Source organism: Pristiophorus japonicus, chromosome 2, assembly GCF_044704955.1.
Source record: "Pristiophorus japonicus isolate sPriJap1 chromosome 2, sPriJap1.hap1, whole genome shotgun sequence".
Taxonomy (NCBI): Eukaryota; Metazoa; Chordata; class Chondrichthyes; family Pristiophoridae; genus Pristiophorus; species Pristiophorus japonicus.
The window spans coordinates 73,575,888-73,595,586 of record NC_091978.1 but is presented as its reverse complement, the minus strand read 5'-3'; the positions used below and the strand labels follow the sequence as shown (position 1 = coordinate 73,595,586).

Here is a 19,699-nt window from a genome sequence, read left to right as displayed (position 1 = left end):
TTTCTGCAGTTCTAGTCAGGTAGAACAGTTTCAATTTGGAACAAAATTTTTCTTTTCAAAAGGGGGTGTGTCCAGCCACTGACGCCCGATTTCAAAGTTTCCACAGTGAAAACGTACTCCAAACTAACTTCGAATGGAGTAAGTGAAGATTTTTGTACGCTTGAAAAAACCTTGTCTACACATTAAAAAATCAGGCGCAGGTTACAAATTAGGCATAGGGAACGAGGGGGGGGAAGGGAAGTCATTAAATTCTACAATAAATCCTTAGTTATACTTATACAAATATTATACAAATAAATCCAACCTGAATAAAAATTTATAAGCAAAGAAAAGATTAAATAAACCATGTTCCTACCTGTGTGAAAGTGTTTCAGGCAGCGGGTCAAAGGCTGAATGGGCTGGGCCCGAGATTTCGGGCAGGGCCCGTCCCCAGCACCAGATTTACAGGTAGGTGGCGTTGGGTCAGGGAGGGAGGTTCGGGTCGGTGGGGGGGAGGGGAGGTCGGGGAGGGGAGGGGGACGTCAGGTCGGGTCCAGTCTGGGGGCGGGAGTCGGGTCGGGTCCGGTCGGGGGGGAGCGGGAGTTGGGTCGGATCCAGTCGGGTCGGGTGGGAGTCGGGGGGAGGGGGAGGGGGGGGGGGGGAGCGAGCGGGAGGAAGCAGGAGCTGGCCGCGGGAGGAGCCTTATTCACGCAGCCCCAGTGAGGCCATTCGGCCAGGACTAGGGGGCTGCGTGCTTCGGGCCCCTCGAGCTACTGCACTTGCGTGCCCACTGTAGCGCGCATGTGCAGAGGTCCCGGCACTGTTTTCAGCGCAGGGACCTGGCTCTGCCTCCCTACAGCTCCTGCTGCACTGTGCCGAGGGCCAGAGGACCTGCAGGGAGGTGGAGAATAGCACGTTTTTTTTCAGGCGCCGTTTTCGGCGCGAAAAACGGGCGCCCAGCTCGGAGGGGCGCCTGTTTTGCCGCGTGTGGAAACTTGGGGCCAATATGTTAGCAGCTTGTAAGTCAAGCGATATTGAAAAAACTTGTAACAGAATGTGATTATGGCATCCCTTTCCTTTTCCTCCTTCCACCTCCACACCCATAGTAGTATGTAGTAAAGCTTTTTTCAGTCACTTGTTATGCCTAGTACCTCATTTTCTGTGATCGTCACAAATTTTATTACTCAGATTTTGTTGGGGAAAATATAGTAACAAAACTGAAAAGTTCAATTTGCAGTTCCTTGGGCTTTAATAGGAGATTTAATATGTTACTTTTTAAAAAAAAAAAAATTATTCTTGGATTGTGAGTGATGTGGGCAAGACCACATTATTTGCCCATTCCTAGTCGCCCTGAGAGTGTAGAGATAGTGGGCCTATTCCTTGAACCACTGCACTCCTTGTGGTGATAGTGCTCTCATGCTGGTGTAAGGTCATCCATGCCTTTGTTACTTCTAGACTTGACTGTTCCAACGCACTCCTGGCTGGCCTCCCACGTTCTACCCTGTGTTAACTAGAGGTGATCCAAAACTCAGCTGCCTGTGTCCTAACTCGCACCAAGTCCCGCTCATCATCCATGTGCTCGCTGACCTACATTGACTTCGGGTTAAGCAACGCCTCATTTTCAAAGTTCTCATCTTCATTTTCAAATCCCTCCATGGCCTCGTCCTTCCCTATCTCTGTAATCTCCTGCAGCCCTGCAACCCCCTGAGATGTCTGCGCTCCTCCAATTCTGCCCTCTTGAACATCCCTGTTTTATAATCACTCAACCATTGGTGGCCATGCCTTTTGTTCCTAGGCCCCCAAGCTCTGGAATTCGCTGCCTAAACCTCACCGCCTCTCTACCCCTCTCCTCCTTCAAGATGCTCCTTAAAACATACCTCTTTGACCAAGCTTTTGGTCATTGCACTAATTTCTACTTGTGTGGCTCGGTGTCAAATTGTTTTATCTCATAATATGCTTGGGAAGTTCCCTATGATGTTTCAGATGTTAAAGGAGCTATATAAATAAAAGTTCTTGTTGTTGTAAGGTGAGGAATTTCTGGGTTCTGACCGTGACGCTGAACATAGGAACAGGGGTAGGCCATTTAGCCCCTCAAGTTTGTTCCGCCATTCAGTGAGATCATAGCTGATCTGTGACCTAACTCCATATACCTGCCTAGTCTTCGACTCCCAAGTTAGCAGAAATACCCTTTCAGATTGCGTTAATATCTTTAAAAACTTCGATCAAATCACCCCTTAACTTTCTAAATTCCAGGGAATACAACCCTAGTTTGTGTTATCTCTCTTTATAATTTAACCCACAAGCCAGGTATTCTGGTAAATCTATGCTGCACTCCCTCCAAGGGCAGTATATCCCTATGTTGCCCAAAACTGCGCTCAGTATTCCAGGTGTGGTCTAACCAGGGCTTTGTATAGCTGTCGCATAACCTCTACCCCCTTGTATTCTAGTTCTCTAGATATAAAGGCCAGTATTCCATCTACACTGCTTACAATGTTGCCTATCTTTGTGTCATCGGCAAACTTGGATATGTGGCTTTCTGTCCAAAGTCGTTAATAAATATGATGAATAGTTGAGCACCCATCACAGATCCTTGCAGGACACTACTACTCATGTCCTGCCAATTAGAGTACCTGCCCATTATCCCTACTCTCTCCTGCCACTCAGCCAATTTCTTAACCAGGTCAATAATTTGCCTTCAATTCCATGAGCTTCAAATTTAGCTAACAGTCTCTTATGAGGAACTTTTATCAACTGCCTCCTGGAAGTCCATATAAATAATAACTTGTATTTATAATTCGATAGACATTCCCCTTGTCCACCAATTGAGTCACCTCTTCAAAAAATTAAATCAGGTTTATCAGGCATGACCTATCTTTGACTCATCTATGCTGGCTCTCTGATCAGCTGAAAATTTTCAAGGTGTTCAGTCACTCTATCCTTAATTATAGACTCTAGTAATTTCTAGTGTCTCCGAGTCAGGATGATGTGTGACTTGAAGGTGAAATTGATGTGATGGTGTTTCTACGGCATCGCTGCTCTTATCCTTCTTGGTGATGAAGGTTATAGAAGAGGGAGGTGCTGTCGAAATAATCTTTGTGGGCTGCTGTAGTGCTTCCTTTAGATTGTACGCACTGTAGCCACAATGTGCCAGTGATGGAGGAGATGGGTATTGAGTCCATTTGCAGGAGAACCAATCAGACAAAATGTTCTGTACTGGATAATTATTGAGTGTTGTTGCGGATACACCCATCCAGGAGAGATGAGTATTCCAGCACACTCCTGAAATTAGCTTTATAGATGGTGGAGAATCTTTCGGGAATCAGGAGGTGAACCATTTGTCTGATTACCCAGCCTCTCCTGATTTTGTAGCAATGGGTTTGATATGACTGGCCCAGTTCAACATTTGATCAGTGGGAACCATCAGGATGTTGATAGTGAAGGACGTGGTGATGCTGATTGCATTGAAGATCAAGGGGAGCTGACTGACTTTCCTTGTTCAAGATGGACATTACCTGGCACTTGCATGCTGTGAATGTTACCTGCCACTTGTCAGCCAAGTCTAGATATTTTCCAGGTCTTGCATGCTTGTTGAGAAAGCAGGAATGGGGTACTGAAGTTGCATGTTCAGCCATGAACTCATTGAATGGCGGTGCAGGCTAGAAGGGCCGAATGGCCTACTCCTGCACCTATTTTCTATGTTTCTATGAAAAGGGCTGCTTCATCATTGGAAGATTAGTGAAGGGAGCTGAACACTGGAATCATAAGTAAACAGCGCCATTCCTGATTGATGGAGGGAAGTTCATTAATGAAGCAATTGAAGACTGTCCTCCTACAACTACAATCATCTTCCTTTGCTTTGGGTATGACTCTTGCCATTTGAAGGGTTTTCTTTTTGACCCCCATTGACTTTAGTTTTGCCAGGGCTCCTTGGTGCCACACTTGATGAAATGCTGCCTTGACCAAGGACAGCTACTCTTGCCTCTCCATAATTTAGCCCTGGATCAAGGCTGTGATGAAGTCTGGATCCCAGTGGTTCTGGTGAGACCTAAACTAAGCGTCAGTTAGCAGATTGAAGTATAGTTACCAAGAAAGATACTTACTGGATGGATTAAAAAATTTTCACTTTTAGTGCTAGAGTATAGAACATTTCCAATTTTTTGTACCTAATGTGAGCATCAAATGAAATGAAGACGGGTACGACATATGTTACAAGCAGGGTAACATTTCCAGTTTTTTGCTTTAGCTCATGATTAATGCTAACAGCTATCTGTATCTAGCATTAATTCCAGTATATTATTTAATAACGTCATCAGCATCTCAAAAGATTTCCTTGAGTCAAATTTGGAGATAAATTCGCAATAATGAAATCTAGCTTTGTGTATATCTGGTGGAGAATTGAGCTGGTTTTAAAAAGGGAGAAATGTGAAAAACAAAATAAAAGATAATGTGGAAGACCAGCTTCATGTTCATTTTTTTTAGTACTAGCCAGCTGAATTGCAAATGACATGAAATTTTGAATACTGTACTGAAAATGTAATCAAATAAATTTATGCACAGAAAATGCCTCAATTTCTTTTAAGACCTTTATCCCCTTTTACTTAAGGCAGTGATTCATGTAAGGATCCACTTCCATGGACAGTGGTGACCCACTTGCACCTCATTCTTTGTGGCATTCTTCACCTGCGGGATGAGATGTCAATGGGTTATTTAACCATCGGTACCATTCCAGCCAAGCCCAATTCCTCCTTTGCCAGATGTCCATGTATGTATACTTAAAGCAGGAGTCGTTACATAGTGTTGGGAGTGCAACCTTGGTTGGTATTTATCGTTCAACCCTAATGATACTGATGTCAAGTGTATCACAACCATTGGATTCTGTTGTCATGGGAACCAATGCAGGGCGACAGAGGGAAACAAAAAGGAGACAAAAGCAAAAGACAAAGGAGATGAGGAAAAGTGGAGGGCAGAGAAACCCAAGGCAAAGAACAAAAAGGGCCACTGTACAGCAAAATTTTAAAAGGTCAAAGGGTGTTTTTAAAAAAAACAAGCCTGACGGCTTTGTGTCTTAATGCAAGGAATATCCATAATAAGGTGGTTGAATTAACTGTGTAAATAGATGTTAACAAATATGATGTGATTGGGATTACAGAGACGTGGCTCCAGGATGATCAGCGCTGGGAACTCAACATCCAGGGTTATTCAACATTCAGGAAGGATAGAATAAAAGGAAAAGGAGGTGGGGTAGCATTGCTGGTTAAGGAGGAGATTAATGCAATAGTTAGGAAGGACATTAGCTTGGATGATGTGGAATCTATATGGGTAGAGCTACAGAACACCAAAGGGCAAAAAAAGTTAGTGGGAGTTGTGTACAGACCTCCAAATAGTAGTAGTGATGTTGGGGAAGGCATCAAACAGGAAATTAGGGGTGTATGCAATAAAGGTGCAGCAGTTATAATGGGTGACTTTAATATGCACATAGATTGGGCTAACCAAACTGGAAGCAATACGGTGGAGGAGGATTTCCTGGAGTGCATAAGGGATGGTTTTCTAGACCAATATGTCGAGGAACCAACTAGGGGGGAGGCCATCTTAGACTGGGTGTTGTGTAATGAGAGAGGATTAATTAGCAATCTCGTTGTGCGAGGCCCCTTGGGAAAGAGTGACCATAATATGGTGGAATTCTACATTAGGATGGAGAATGAAAGAGTTAATTCAGAGACCATGGTCCAGAACTTAAAGAAGGCTAACTTTGAAGGTATGAGGCGTGAATTGGCTAGGATAGATTGGCGAATGATACTTAAGGGGTTGACTGTGGATGGGCAATGGCAGACATTTAGAGACCGCATGGATGAATTACAACAATTGTACATTCCTGTCTGGCGTAAAAAATAAAGAGAAGGTGGCTCAACTGTGGCTATCAAGAGAAATCAGGGATAGTATTAAAGCCAAGGAAGTGGCACACAAATTGGCCAGAAATAGCAGTGAACCCGGGGACTGGGAGAAATTTAGAACTCGGCAGAGGAGGACAAAGGGTTTGATGAGGGCAGGGAAAATGGAGTACGAGAAGAAGCTTGCAGGGAACATTAAGGCGGATTGCAAAAGTTTCTATAGATATGTAAAGAGAAAAAGGTTAGTAAAGACAAACGTAGGTCCCCTGCAGTCAGAATCAGGGGAAGTCATAATGGGGAACAAAGAAATGGCGGACCAATTGAACAAGTACTTTTGGTTCGGTATTCACTAAGGAGGACACAAACAACCTTCCGGATATAAAAGGGGTCAGAGGGTCTAGTAAGGAGGAGGAACTGAGGGAAATCCTTATTAGTCGGGAAATTGTGTTGGGGAAATTGATGGGATTGAAGGCCGATAAATCCCCAGGGCCTGATGGACTGTATCCCAGAGTACTTAAGGAGGTGGCCTTGGAAATAGCGGATGCATTGACAGTCATTTTCCAACATTCCATTGACTCTGGATCAGTTCCTATCGAGTGGAGGGTAGCCAATGTAACCCCACTTTTTAAAAAAGGAGGGAGAGAGAGAACAGGGAATTATAGACCGGTTAGCCTGACATTGGTAGTGGGTAAAATGATGGAATCAATTATTAAGGATGTCATAGCAGCGCATTTGGAAAGAGGTGACATGATAGGTCCAAGTCAGCGTGGATTTGTGAAAGGGAAATCATGCTTGACAAATCTTCTGGAATTTTTTGAGGATGTTTCCAGTAGAGTGGACAAGGGAGAACCAGTTGATGTGGTGCATTTGGACTTTCAGAAGGCTTTCGACAAGGTCCCACACAAGAGATTAATGTGCAAAGTTAAAGCTCATGGGATTGGGGGTAGTGTGCTGACATGGATTGAGAACTGGTTGTCAGACAGGAAGCAAAGAGTAGGAGTAAATGGGGACTTTTCAGAATGGCAGGCGGTGACTAGTGGGGTACCGCAAGGTTCTGTGCTGGGGCCCCAGCTGTTTACACTGTACATTAATGATTTAGACGAGGGGATTAAATGTAGTATCTCCAAATTTGCGGATGACACTAAGTTGGGTGGCAGTGTGAGCTGCGAGGAGGATGCTATGAGGCTGCAGAGCGACTTGGATAGGTTAGGTGAGTGGGCAAATGCATGGCAGATGAAGTATAATGTGGATAAATGTGAGGTTATCCACTTTGGTGGTTAAAAACAGAGAGACAGACTATTATCTGAATGGTGACACATTAGGAAAAGGGGAGGTGCAACGAGACCTGGGTGTCATGGTACATCAGTCATTGAAGGTTGGCATGCAGGAACAGCAGGCAGTTAAGAAAGCAAATGGCATGTTGGCCTTCATAGCGAGGGGATTTGAGTACAGGGGCAGGGAGGTGTTGCTACAGTTGTACAGGGCCTTGGTGAGGCCACACCTGGAGTATTGTGTACAGTTTTGGTCTCCTAACCTGAGGAAGGACATTCTTGCTATTGAGGGAGTGCAGCGAAGGTTCACCAGACTGATTCCCGGGATGGCGGGACTGACCTATCAAGAAAGACTGGATCAACTGGGCTTGTATTCACTGGAGTTCAGAAGAATGAGAGGGGACCTCATAGAAACGTTTAAAATTCTGACGGGTTCAGACAGGTTAGATGCAGGAAGAATGTTCCCAATGTTGGGGAAGTCCAGAACCAGGGGTCACAGTCTAAGGATAAGGGGTAAGCCATTTAGGACCGAGATGAGGAGAAACTTCTTCACCCAGAGAGTGGTGAACCTGTGGAATTCTCTACCACAGAAAGTTGTTGAGGCCAATTCACTAAATATATTCAAAAAGGAGTTAGATGAAGTCCTTACTACTAGGGGGATCAAGGGGTATGGCGAGAAAGCAGGAATGGGGTACTGAAGTTGCATGTTCAGCCATGAACTGATTGAATGGCGGTGCAGGCTAGAAGGGCTGAATGGCCTCCTCCTGCACCTATTTTCTATGTTTCTATGTCATCAGTAGACTCCCCTGGTCTACATAGTTGAAAGCTACATTTTTTTTTACCCACTAAATTACTGGAGGTGATGCATGTGCTGGAGTTTGTGATACACAATACAGTGCTCTTTGGTGCTTCTCCTTTCTTTTCCGCCCTTCCCCCACATTTAAAAACTTGCTGTTTGATAACATGGTTATTCTGGTTTTAGCCAAGTGGTGTGTATGTGCTTCAGTAACAGTGAAACTTTCCTTTTAAAGTTGAAAAATATTTTTAGCATCACTTGTAAGTATGCTATTTTAATGCAAACTCAAATAACGAGTTCAAATCATGTCTATTTGTTGTTCCCATTTCTTTGAAAAATACCTGTACTTTGGTGCCTTCAACTGAAATTGCAACACAAAACCTGATGTCCTTGGATTAGTGGTGGAATTTAACTTTTTAAAAGTTGAGTGTAATCTACAGCAGTATTGACAAGTTAGATAGTTATCTAATTTATAGATTTGAGTTTCGATCCGGTTAATTGTAGCAGGTTATAATACTTTATTTTCTATATTGCTGAAGTTTTATTTTAACTTCTCTGTAAATCGCAAAAGATCTCTATTTTCAGTCTGGTAACAGACCTGTTGTAAGAAAGATGCTGCTGAATCGCCGATGTAATTTGCAGGTATTTCCTCAACTTGAGTTTTATAATGTTGTATTTACTTAAGTGAAGATCTTCTGAGTTTTCTGGTGAATTTTCCTGCAAATGAATTCAGTAACATGGAATATGTTCAGGATTAAGTACTCTTGCCCTGGAAGTGCTTTTCCATTTACACTTTGTTGAATTTACAGTATTTTTATATCAATGTATATAATTAATGAGATTTGTAGTTTTTTTTTTGACGCATAGGAGACTTATGATAGGCATTGAAAAAGCTTAATATACCATTAGATAGTCACAACCTTTCTAGTCAATATGCACCGATGAATAGGTCAATATAATTGCCACATTTACTGCCATCTGTTGCTCTGTATCTGATCTGGTGTTCCATTAAAAACACTCTCCTGTGTTGAGAAACCATTATTTGCTTGATTGCACTGCATTGATGAAGCTGTCCTGAATGTGCTCAACATTGTGCTATGACGTCAATGAAGAAAGCTTAATGGTCACTTGATATCTTTCAACATCAGTGAGTGTAAGTTGTTAATCTCGTAAATGACACAGGACAGCACAGCTCTCTTCAAGGGAAGATCACATTTATTCCTACATGTGTATTATAACATTATAGGGCCAGATGTTTATCTGTATCATGTGAGCAGAGTGCAGGAAGGATAAATCAGGCAGGAACGATTGCACGCTGGTAGTAGAGCACGCTGGATTTTTCTTGCACTCTTTTGAATGGAGGGAAAATCAGACAAGATCTGCTGTGGGTGCATGATCCTCCCCACCTGATTTACTATGTTTTATGTTGGGTGGTACAGATGAAAATCTACCCCATAGTCCTCTCCCCTCAAAATTAAATGTTTTAGTTGTAACACATTTCCTGTTGCCTCCTTGTGCCACTTTTCTTCACATCACAAAACTACAAAAGAGACTTTTCATTCATTAGAAAAATATGTTTTGAAATGTTTGCTGAAAATTTTACCTGTAAACACCTCTCAAAGACCATTAAACTAAGCTCACAAGAACCAATATCTCATGGAAATTGCTGGTCTACCATTAATTATTTTTTAGAAGTGGTTCATATAATCAAACTGACCATCTTGTACATACGCACGGAGAGGCAGTTTATAGGAAACCTGTGCAGAAGATTCTTGCGGTGTGCAGAAGTAGATTGTAACTGTGGGTCTTTGTGTAATCTACCTTTATTTGGACTTCTCCAGTAAGTTTATTGCCTTGTGTTCTTGCTTTGCCACATTTCTCTTGTGTCTCCACATATCATGCTTGATTGCTTAGCTGAGAAAATGGACAGGTTTGACATAGTTTGTCAATCATATTTTACAGACAGCTACTTCGAGATGTACAAGTGGCCTGGCGTGTCTCTTTAAAAGAGTATGGGGAAAAAGCTAGAGAAATGGCATTAAGCTTTTAAAAGAACCAGCACAGTAATGGACTGAATGGCCACCTTCGCTGGTGTTAACAAAAAAAAAATTCTAGGATTGTTTTGTCACTGCTGTAATGCACAAATTGACCATTTTAAAGAAAGAACTAGCATCTATATAGCACCCTTCATAACCTCAGGACATCCCAAAGTGCTTCCAGACAGTTAAATAATTTTGAAGTCACTGTTGTAATGTGGGGAACAGCAGCAATTTATGCACAGCAAGGTCCCACAAACAGAAATGAGATAAAGGACGATGTAATCTATTTTGGTCGTCCTGGTTGAGTGTCACATGTTGGCCAGGGTACTGAGAACTCCCATACCTTTCTTTGAAAAGTCCACCCGAGAGGTTTAAAGTCTCAGCTGAAAAGGGTCACCTCTGACAGTGCAGCACTCTCAATCCTGCACTGAAATGTCAGGCTAGATTAAATCCCTGGAGTGGGGTTTGAACCCACAATCTTGTTGCTGAAACTTCCTACCTGTGTGAAGTTTTTGACCTGAGAGGTTTTTGGTTTCTGCAAGGCACAACCCCTTTCCCCACCTCCTAGGCATTAATTTTCATTTGGAAAACATGTTGAAACAGCTTATTGTATTACTGCCATGATTTTTTTTAACAGCCCAGACTATACTGCATGGAGCATTACACACTTAATTTACATCTGATATGATATTAAGCTTTTAAGTAAAGGTTGATCACTGAAAAAATCATTTTTTATAAGCTATAAATGTGGATTAAAGCACAGAAGATTTGAGGATAAAATTTACAACACTTCTTGTACTGCCTGTTTACTGACTTAGCATTTGAACCTCAGAGCCCAAGCAACAATCCCACCTTTCACCCTCCACCCCCAGCACCCCCCCCCCCAACCCCCACCCTCACCCTCACCCACTCGCCACCATCCCAGTATACTTTCTTGAGTGTTTGCTTTCATTTCAAAATCGTGTTCCCAACTGTATTAGAGAATAAGGTAGTAAACTTTTTTTTTGTAATTGGAAAATTTGATGATTCAGGCATAATATGCCCCTGAACTCATTTTGTTAGACAGGTGTTCCTTTTTGGTGCTCAGTGATGAATATGACTGCAGTATGTCAATCTTACACATTGTTTTTTAATATTCGTTCCTGGGATCTGGGCATCGCTGGCAAGGCTAGCATTTATTGCCCTTGAAAAGGTGGTGATGAGCCGCCGCCTTGAACCACTGCAGTCTTTGTGGTGAAGGTACTCCCCCAGTGACGATGAAGGAACGGCGATATATTTCCAAGTCTATTTTGGCTGCACCCCAAAAGTTTGTCACCATTCTCCGCCTGCTCCACGACGACCTGCAAGCTGTGATCCTGCCCAACGGATCCATCGCAGACTCATTCCACGTCCGAACTGGGGTCAAGCAGGGCTATGTCATCGCGCCAGCCCTCTTCTCGATCTTCCTCGTTGCCATGCTCCACCTCACACTCAATAAGCTCCATGCTGCAGTGGAACTAAACTACAAAACCAGTGGGAAACTGTTCAACCTTCATCGTCTCCAGGCCGGATCCAATACCGTTCCAACCTCTGTCATCGAACTCCAAGTCATAGTCAACATCGTCACTGAGGCGTACAAAAGAATGGGCCTTGCATTAAACGTCCGTAAGACAAAGGTCCTCCACCAACCTGACCCCACCACACAGCACTGCTCCCCAGTCAAGATCTATGGCACGACCCTGGACAACGTGGACCACTTTCCATACCTCGGGAGCCTATTATCAGCAAGGGCAGACATCGACGACGAGGTTCAACACCGTCTCCAGGGTGCCAACGCAGTCTTCGGCCGCCTGAGGAAGTGTGTTGGAAGATCAGGCCCTCACATCTGGCACCAAGCTTATGGTCTACAGGGCTGCAGTGATACCCGTCCTCCTATATGGCTGAGATGTGGACCATATACAGTAGACATCTCAAATCGTTGGAGAAATACCACCAACAATGTCGCTGCAAGATCGTGCAAATCCTCTGGGAGGACAGACGCACCAACGTTTGGCATCCTCGATCAGGTCAACCACCCCAGCATCGAAGCACTGACCACACTCAACCAGCTCCGTTGGGCGGGCCACATTGTTCACATGCTCTACTCAGAACTCTTGCATGGCAAGTGAGCCTCAGGTGGGCAGAGGAAATGTTTCAAGGACACCCTCTAAGCCTCCTTGATAAAATGCAACATCCCTGGCGAAAGACCACCCTAACTGGAGGAAGAGCATCCGGGAGGATGCTGAGCACCTCGAGTCTCGTTGCATAGAGCATGCAGAAAGCAAGTGCAGGCAGCAGGAGGGGCGTGTGGAAAACCAGTCTTCCCATCCACCCTTTCCTTCAACGACTCTGTCCCACCTGTGACAGAGACTGTAATTCCCGGATTGGACTGTACAGTCCCCTGAGAACTCAGAGTGGAAGCAAGTCTTCCTCGATTGCGACGGTCTGTCTATGATGGTGATGACTCCCACAGTGCTGTTGGGGAGGGAGTTCCAGGATTTTGACCCAGTGACTATGAAGGAACGGCGATATATTTCCAAGTCATGATGGTGAGTAATTTAAGGGGAATTTATAGGTGGTGATGTTCCTATGCATCTGCTGCCCTTGTCCTTCGATGTGGTAGAGGTTACTGATTTGGAAGGTGCTGCTGAAGAAGACTTGGCGAGTTGCTGCAGTGCATCTTGTAGATTATACACATGGTGCGCTGATGGTGGAGGGAGTGAATGTTTAAAATGGTGGATGGGGTGTCAATCAAGCGGGTTGTTTTGTCCTGGATTGTGTCAAGCTGCTTTGAGTGTTGCTGGAGCTTCATTCATCCAGATAAATGGAGAGTATTCCATCACATTCCTGACTTGTGCCTTGTAGATGGTGGAAAGGCTTTGTGGAGTTAGGAATGTGGGCATCACTGGCAAATATTTGTGGCTGGTCCAGATAAGATTCTGTTCAATGGTCACCCTCCGGATGTTGATGGTGGGGGATTCAGCGATGGTAATGCCATTGACTATCAAGGGGCAGTAGTTAGACTCTCGCTTGTTGGAGATAGTCATTGCCTGGCACTTCTGTGGCGCGGATGTTACTTCCCACTTATAAGTCCAAGCCTGAATATCATCCAGGACTTGCTGCATTCAGATTGCTTTATTATCTGAGGAGTTGCGAATGGAATTGAACGAACATCCCCACTTCTGAGATGATGAAGGGAAGGTCATTGATGAAGCAGCTGAAGATGGTTGGACCTATAACACTACCCTGAGGAACTCCTGGTGCTGTGATGATTGATCTCCAACAACTTCAATCATCTTCCTCTGTGCTTGGTATGATTTCAGCTAATGGAGAATTTTCCCCCTGATTCCCATTGACTTCAATTTTACTAGGGCTCCTTGATACCACACTATGTCAAATGCTGTCTTGATGTCAAGGGTAGTCACACTCTCCTCACCTCTAGATTTCAGCTCTTTTGTCTGCATTTGGATCAAGATTGTAATGAAGTCTGGAAGTGAGTAGTACAAGCGGAACCCAAACTGAGCATCAGTGAGGAGGTTATTGGTGAGTAAGTGACGCTTGATAGCACTGTCGACGACACCTTCCATCACTTTGCTCAGGATTAAGAGTAGACTTATGGGATGGTAATTGGCTGGATTGGATTTGTCTTACTTTTTGTGGACAGGACATACCTGGGTTAGAGACGTGAATAGTTCTGGAGCACAAGTCTTCAGCACAACAGTCGGGATGTTGTCAGGGCCCATAGCCTTTGCTGTATATTCAGATAAATCAATTTTTCTTGTGCATATTTAGATAACAAAATTCCTGGTGCATATTTAAATAACACAATTCCTGGTTTGCAGGTTGATTTGTAGCATTGCAGTTAGAACATTTTGTTTTGTTAGTGATGGATGCACGATGTACATGTTGCGTAATGAAATTCTACTTGCACAATCTGAGCTAACATCAGTAGTAGTTCTTCCTCATTGAAAATGCCATTTGGGGCTTGGACAAAAGTTGCCAACTTCTATATCCCAGTCTTGAGAAATCAGTGCTTTTGGTGAATGAGGGCACTGTGGTTACCCAAAGATATATGGGATTGGTATATTGAGGACTGACTTTGACATGTTTGACTTATGATGGGAGGGCAGGTCATATCATCACACAATCTCAGAACACAGTAGGAGGCAATTCAACAGATTGCACCGCAGTACCAGCTTTCTGAAAGAGCTCTTCAGTTATTCCCAGTTCCCTGCTCTTTCCCCCTACACTCATTTGCTATGTGACATTTGATTTATACAATATGAACAAAGAGGGGGTGAATTTGGTCTTGAGTAAAAGCGCAAAATGGGTAATAGTGAATCAGCAGCCTGTATTACACCCTGCCTGATTTTCTTTCCCATTCACTTCAATGAAAAATAAAGTGGGGTGGGGTGCGGTGCAGCAAGGAGTACCAATTTGCTATCGCCCATTTTGTGATGCTGTTCAGGACCAATTTCACCCCCTAAGATTGTTGCACCAGAGCAACTCCTCCCTTTACTTACCAAGCCAGAATGGCTTAAAATAAATCCCACCATACCATGTCTTCCTCTTCCTCCAAAAGTTCATACTGCAGTCCCAAATGCTGTCCATAATTGTTGAAGCATGTTATAGAATTCTAATGAACGTTAGCATCGAAAACCACATTGAGTCAGTTTACTGTGTTGTGGAAGCTGCCGGTATTCTTCTGAGCATTGCATTTTTAAAACATTTTCTGAATGATTTCCAAACCCTTTTGCGGTCGATGGTTTCAGAGGGAATTTTTGTTTGCATGCTTATTTTTATAGTTCAACTGGAACAAAGACCTCGATTTTCACGGAAGGGCGTGTGGGAGCCCAGTAGCGGGAGGTGCACTCTGACAGGTTGGGGAGGGGGAGACCCTGCCGAACATCCAGCAGGGCCTCATTTAAATAAAGCTTCCTGGATTCCTGCCTGATACTCGGCCAGATTCACTACCAGACCAGCAGGCGGGAGCAGGAATTTGACTGCAGGAGGGATTTGACAGTGGGAATGGTCCCCAGCAGTCCGTGGGTAGATAGGTTCCAGGGCAATCTCAGTGGGGATTCCGCAACGGTTGTCAGATTGGGGAAGGCAGGGAATTCCCTTGCGTTGTACGATCAGGGGAGTCTGGGGCTGGGGATTCCTTGGAGATCAGGGCGGGACTGGGGAGGCCCAAGGACTTCTGACAGGGACTGCTCCTGCTTCTCCTGGCCTACAAGGTGTTCGAAAAGAAGGAATTTACAAAACCTACCATGGCTTCTTCGAGCAAGTTGGCATCTCCTGCCGTGTTTCTACTACCGGACAGCAAATGCCCCCTTGACGTAAATATTGCATCGTGAGCTGTTGATGTCACCGGGCTGTGACTTTTGCCCCTTCCTACTTTTAGCAGGAGCCTTGTTGAGAGCCTGAATCTTTGCCATTAATATTATGGTGGTGGGTTGGAGGGGGGATTTTGAATTTCAAGGTTTTTACCCCTCGCCTGACTCTTTCCTGCCTGTCGCAGGGGGAGGGGCTTATAATCGAGGCCAAAGACTTTTGGGGGTGAAATTGGTAGTGCAAGGTGGACGATAGTGAATTGGCTTCTAATGAAAAAGAAAATTGGGCGTGGTGTGAAACGGGCTGCCGACTCGCTATCGCTTGTTTTGGGCCACCGCCCATGACTCGTTTTGATCCTAAAACTGTTATACCTCATGTCTGATTCTTTTCTTCAATTTCTTGCATTTTACAGCTAGCTCTGCGTAACATTCCCAAATTCCACAAACACTTTTAAGAATGTATTTATGGACCCGGGGGAATTAGCTGAAGAAGAACTAAAAATTGGAACAAGCTCAAAATGTAAGTTTGTTCAAATATTCTAAATTATCCTTATGGATAATACTGGAGAAATATTGTTGAAAATGCCAAAATCCTTACGAATGAGTCGTAATGAAATTCTTGAGGTCTCTTGGCTTACAATAAAACCTGATTCTCACTGTAGGATCCAAATTAAATGTTTTAGGATAAGGTATGGCCTTGCCAGGGCTGGGGTCTGGAACACCACAGTGGAAGCTAACAAAAAGGAACCGTAGAATGTTATAGCACAGAAGGAGGCCATTCGGCCCATCATGACTGTCAGCTCTCTAAAAATGCTATCTACTGAGTCCCCTTGTCCTTTTCCCATACTCCTTTTTTTTTCTTTTTTTTTTCTTTTTAAGTTGCTTTTAAAATATTTATTCACTTTTTCCTTTGTACTAACTACTGTGGATTCTGCTTCCACCATTGTTTGTGGTGGGGCACTCTGGGAACGATTTTCATTTTTGTCGTACATTAGATGGAGCAAGCTGCCTATCCGATGTCATCAGTAAGAAGCCCCGAACTATTTTCATGATCACTGCTCATTACAATATTCTTAGCGAGCTACAAGTGCATGCCGATAGGGGGGAGATGGGGGGAGATGGGGGCAGTGGTGATGGGTGTTCTGGTGCCGCCTTCACGCAGAACTGAGCCAAAAATGGAGGGGAGGAGAAGGGTGGAGCGGCGGTCATGGAAGCACTAGCAATAGATGAATCATACAGGGATACAGCACAGAAGGAGGCCATTCGGCCCACCGTGCCTGTACTGGCTCTTTGAAAGAGCTCTTCAGTTAGTCCCATTTCTCTACCCTTTCCCCATAGCCCTGCAAATCTTTCCCCTTCCAAGTATTTATCCAATTGTCTTTTGAAAGTTAAGTTATTGAATCTGCACCCATTATCCTTTTCACGATAAGATTTTTGAACAGGGGTGTTGCATTGGAAACCTTCCAGCTCTCTGGCACAACTTCCATATCCAAGGATGTTTATAAGCTTGCGACAGAGCCTGTTATTTCCTGTCTCCCTTCCTGAAGTGTTAGATTGCCTGCCGTTAGCTTGTGCTTTTTTCCCCAGAGTTCCAAAAGGATTTTTTTTTTTTTTTAAAAGTACCTTTTTATCCATGTGTGAGATCCAGATATGTTCCTGTTGCCATCTCCTTTTGCTTGTACAATCATACCCTTTGTCATTTAATCACACCTGCCTTCCACCCTATCACAGACCTTCCCTTTTCTTCTTTCCTCCCCTGCCCCTGTACTTGCTTAAAATCTGTTAACATCTCTAACTTTTTCCAGTTCTGACGAAAGATCATCGACTTGAAACGTTAACTCTGTCTCTCCACAAATGCTGCCTAACCTGCTGAGTATTTCCAGCATTTTTTTTTACTACTTTATCTATAGTTATCTTATCTAATTGTTCCACATTTTTCTTTTTGTATTCTTTCATTCCCACTACATACACATGTTATCTTTTCATTATCTTTGTTCGTATTTGAGTAAAAAGATTACCTTTTGCATCTCTAATTGGCTCTATAATTAATCTTTTACCTTTTCCATGTTTATAATCTTTATTGGTCAGGGTTGCCTTGAGGAGGAGTTCATAGAGTGCGCGAGGGACAGGTTCCTTGAGCAGCATGTAACGGAACCAACCAGGGGGCAGGCTATCTTGGATCTGGTCCTGTGTAATGAGACAGGATTAATAAACAATCTCCTAGTAAAGGATCCCCTTGGAATGAGTGATCATAGCATGATTGAATTTCAAATTCAGATGGAGGGTGAGAAAGTTGGATCTCTAACCAGCATACTAAGCTTAAATAAAGGAGACTGAAGGTATGAGGGCAGAGTTGGGAAAAGTGGACTGGGAAAATAGATTTCAAGTGTAGGACGGTTGATGAATAATGGTGTACATTTAAGGAGATATTTCATAACTCATGAAAAATATATTCCAGTGAGGAGGAACGGGTGTAAGAGAAAAGATAGCCATCCGTGGCTAACTAAAGAAGTAAAGGATGGTATCCAATTTAAAAACCAGGGCATACAAAGGGGGACAGAAGACTGGGAAGCTTTTAAAAGCCAGCAAAGAACGACTAAAAAAATGATTTAAAAAAAGGGAAGATAGACTCTGAAAGTAAACTAGCACAAAATATAAAAACAGATAGCAAGAGTTTCTATAGGTATATAAAAAAGGAAAAGGATGGCTAAAGTAAATGTTGGTCCCTTCGAGGACGAGACCGGGGAATTAGTAATGGGGAACATGGAGATGGCAGAAACTCTGAACAAATATTTTGTATCAGTCTTTACGGTAGAGGACATTAACAATATTCCGACAGTGGATAGCCTAGGGGCTATGCGGGGAAGGAACTTAACACAATCACAATCACAAAGGAGGTGATAATCAGTAAGATAATGGGACTCAAGGCAGATAAATCCTTTGGACCTGCTGGCTTGCATCCTAGGGCCTTAAGAGAAGTAGCGGCAGGGATTATGGATACATTGGTTGTAGTTTACTAAAATTCCCTGGATTCTGGAGAGGTCCCAGCAGAAATTGAAAATTTGGAAAACTGCAAATGTAACGCCCCTATTGTTTTAAAAAAAAACGAGGCAGACAAAAAGCGGGAAACTATAGACCAGTGAGCCCTAACATCTGTGGTTAGGAAAATGTTGGAGTCCATTATTAAAGAAGCAGTAGCAGGACATTTGGAAAAGCAGAATTTGGTCAGGCAGAGTCAGCATGGATTTATGAAGGGGAAGTCATGTTTGACAAATTTGCTGGAGTTCTTTGAGGAGGTAACGAACAGGGTGGATACAGGGGAATCATTGGATGTGGTGCATTTGGACTTCCAGAAGGCATTTGACAAGGTGTCACATAAAAGGTTACTGCACAAGATAAACGTTCACTGGGTTGGGGGTAATATATTAGCATGGATAGAGGATTGGCTAACTAGCAGAGAGTCGGGATAAATGGTTCATTCTCTGGTTGGCAACCAGTAACTAGTGGGGTGCCGCAGGGATCAGTGCTGGGACTGCAACTATTTACAATCTATATTAACGACTTGGAAGAAGGGACTGAGTGTAATGTAGCCAAGTTTGCTGCTGATACAAAGATGGGAGGAAAAGCAATGAGTGAGGAGAACACACAACATCTGCAAAAGGACATAGACGGGCTAAGTGAGTGAGCAAAAATTTGGCAGATCGAGTATAATGTTGGAAAGTATGAGGTCATGCACTTTGACAGAGAAAATCAAAGAGCAAGTTATTATTTAAATGGCGCAAGATTGCAAAGTCCTGCAGTACAGTGGGACCTGGGGGTACTTGTGCATGAAACACAAAAGGATAGTATGCAGGTACAGCAAGTGATCAGGAAGGCCAATGGTATCTTGGCCTTTATTGCAAAGGGAATGGAGTATAACAGCAGGGAAGTCTTACTACAGCTAAATAAGGTATTGGTGAGGCTACACCTGGAATACTGCGTGCAGTTTTGGTTTCCATATTTATGAAAGGTTATACTTGCTTTGGAGGCAGTTCAGAGAAGGTTCACTAGGTTGATTTCCGGGGATGAGAGGGTTGACCTTATGAGGAAAGGTTAAGTAGTTTGGGCCTCTACTCATTGGCTTTCAGAAGAATGAGAGATGATCTTATCGAGACGTATAAGATTATGAGGGGGCTTGACAGGGTGGATGCAGAGAGAATGTTTCCATTGATGGGGGAGACTCGAACTAGAGGGCATGATCTCAGAATAAGGGGCCGCCCATTTAAAACACAGATGTGGAGAAATTTTTTTCTCTGAGGGTCGTGAATCTGTGGCATTCGCTGCCTCAGAGCTGTGGAAGCTGGGACATTGAATAAATTTAAGACAGAAATAAACG

The 19,699-nt window shown here is 43.6% G+C and overlaps 1 protein-coding gene across 3 annotated transcripts in view; it reads left to right on the top strand.

Annotated features, from left to right (window-relative positions):
* The window catches only part of LOC139239255 (interleukin-11 receptor subunit alpha-like), a 105,739-nt gene that overhangs the window by 7,531 nt on the left and 78,509 nt on the right, over nucleotides 1–19,699 (top strand). The window contains exon 1 of one of the 3 annotated variants that reach the window (XM_070867953.1): nucleotides 15,768–15,844. The exons of the other annotated variants lie outside the window; for them this stretch is intronic. The gene's annotated coding sequence lies outside the window, so the exon portion shown is untranslated. Of the gene's footprint in view, nucleotides 1–15,767; nucleotides 15,845–19,699 lie in introns of those variants that run through there. 3 annotated transcript variants of the gene reach the window in all.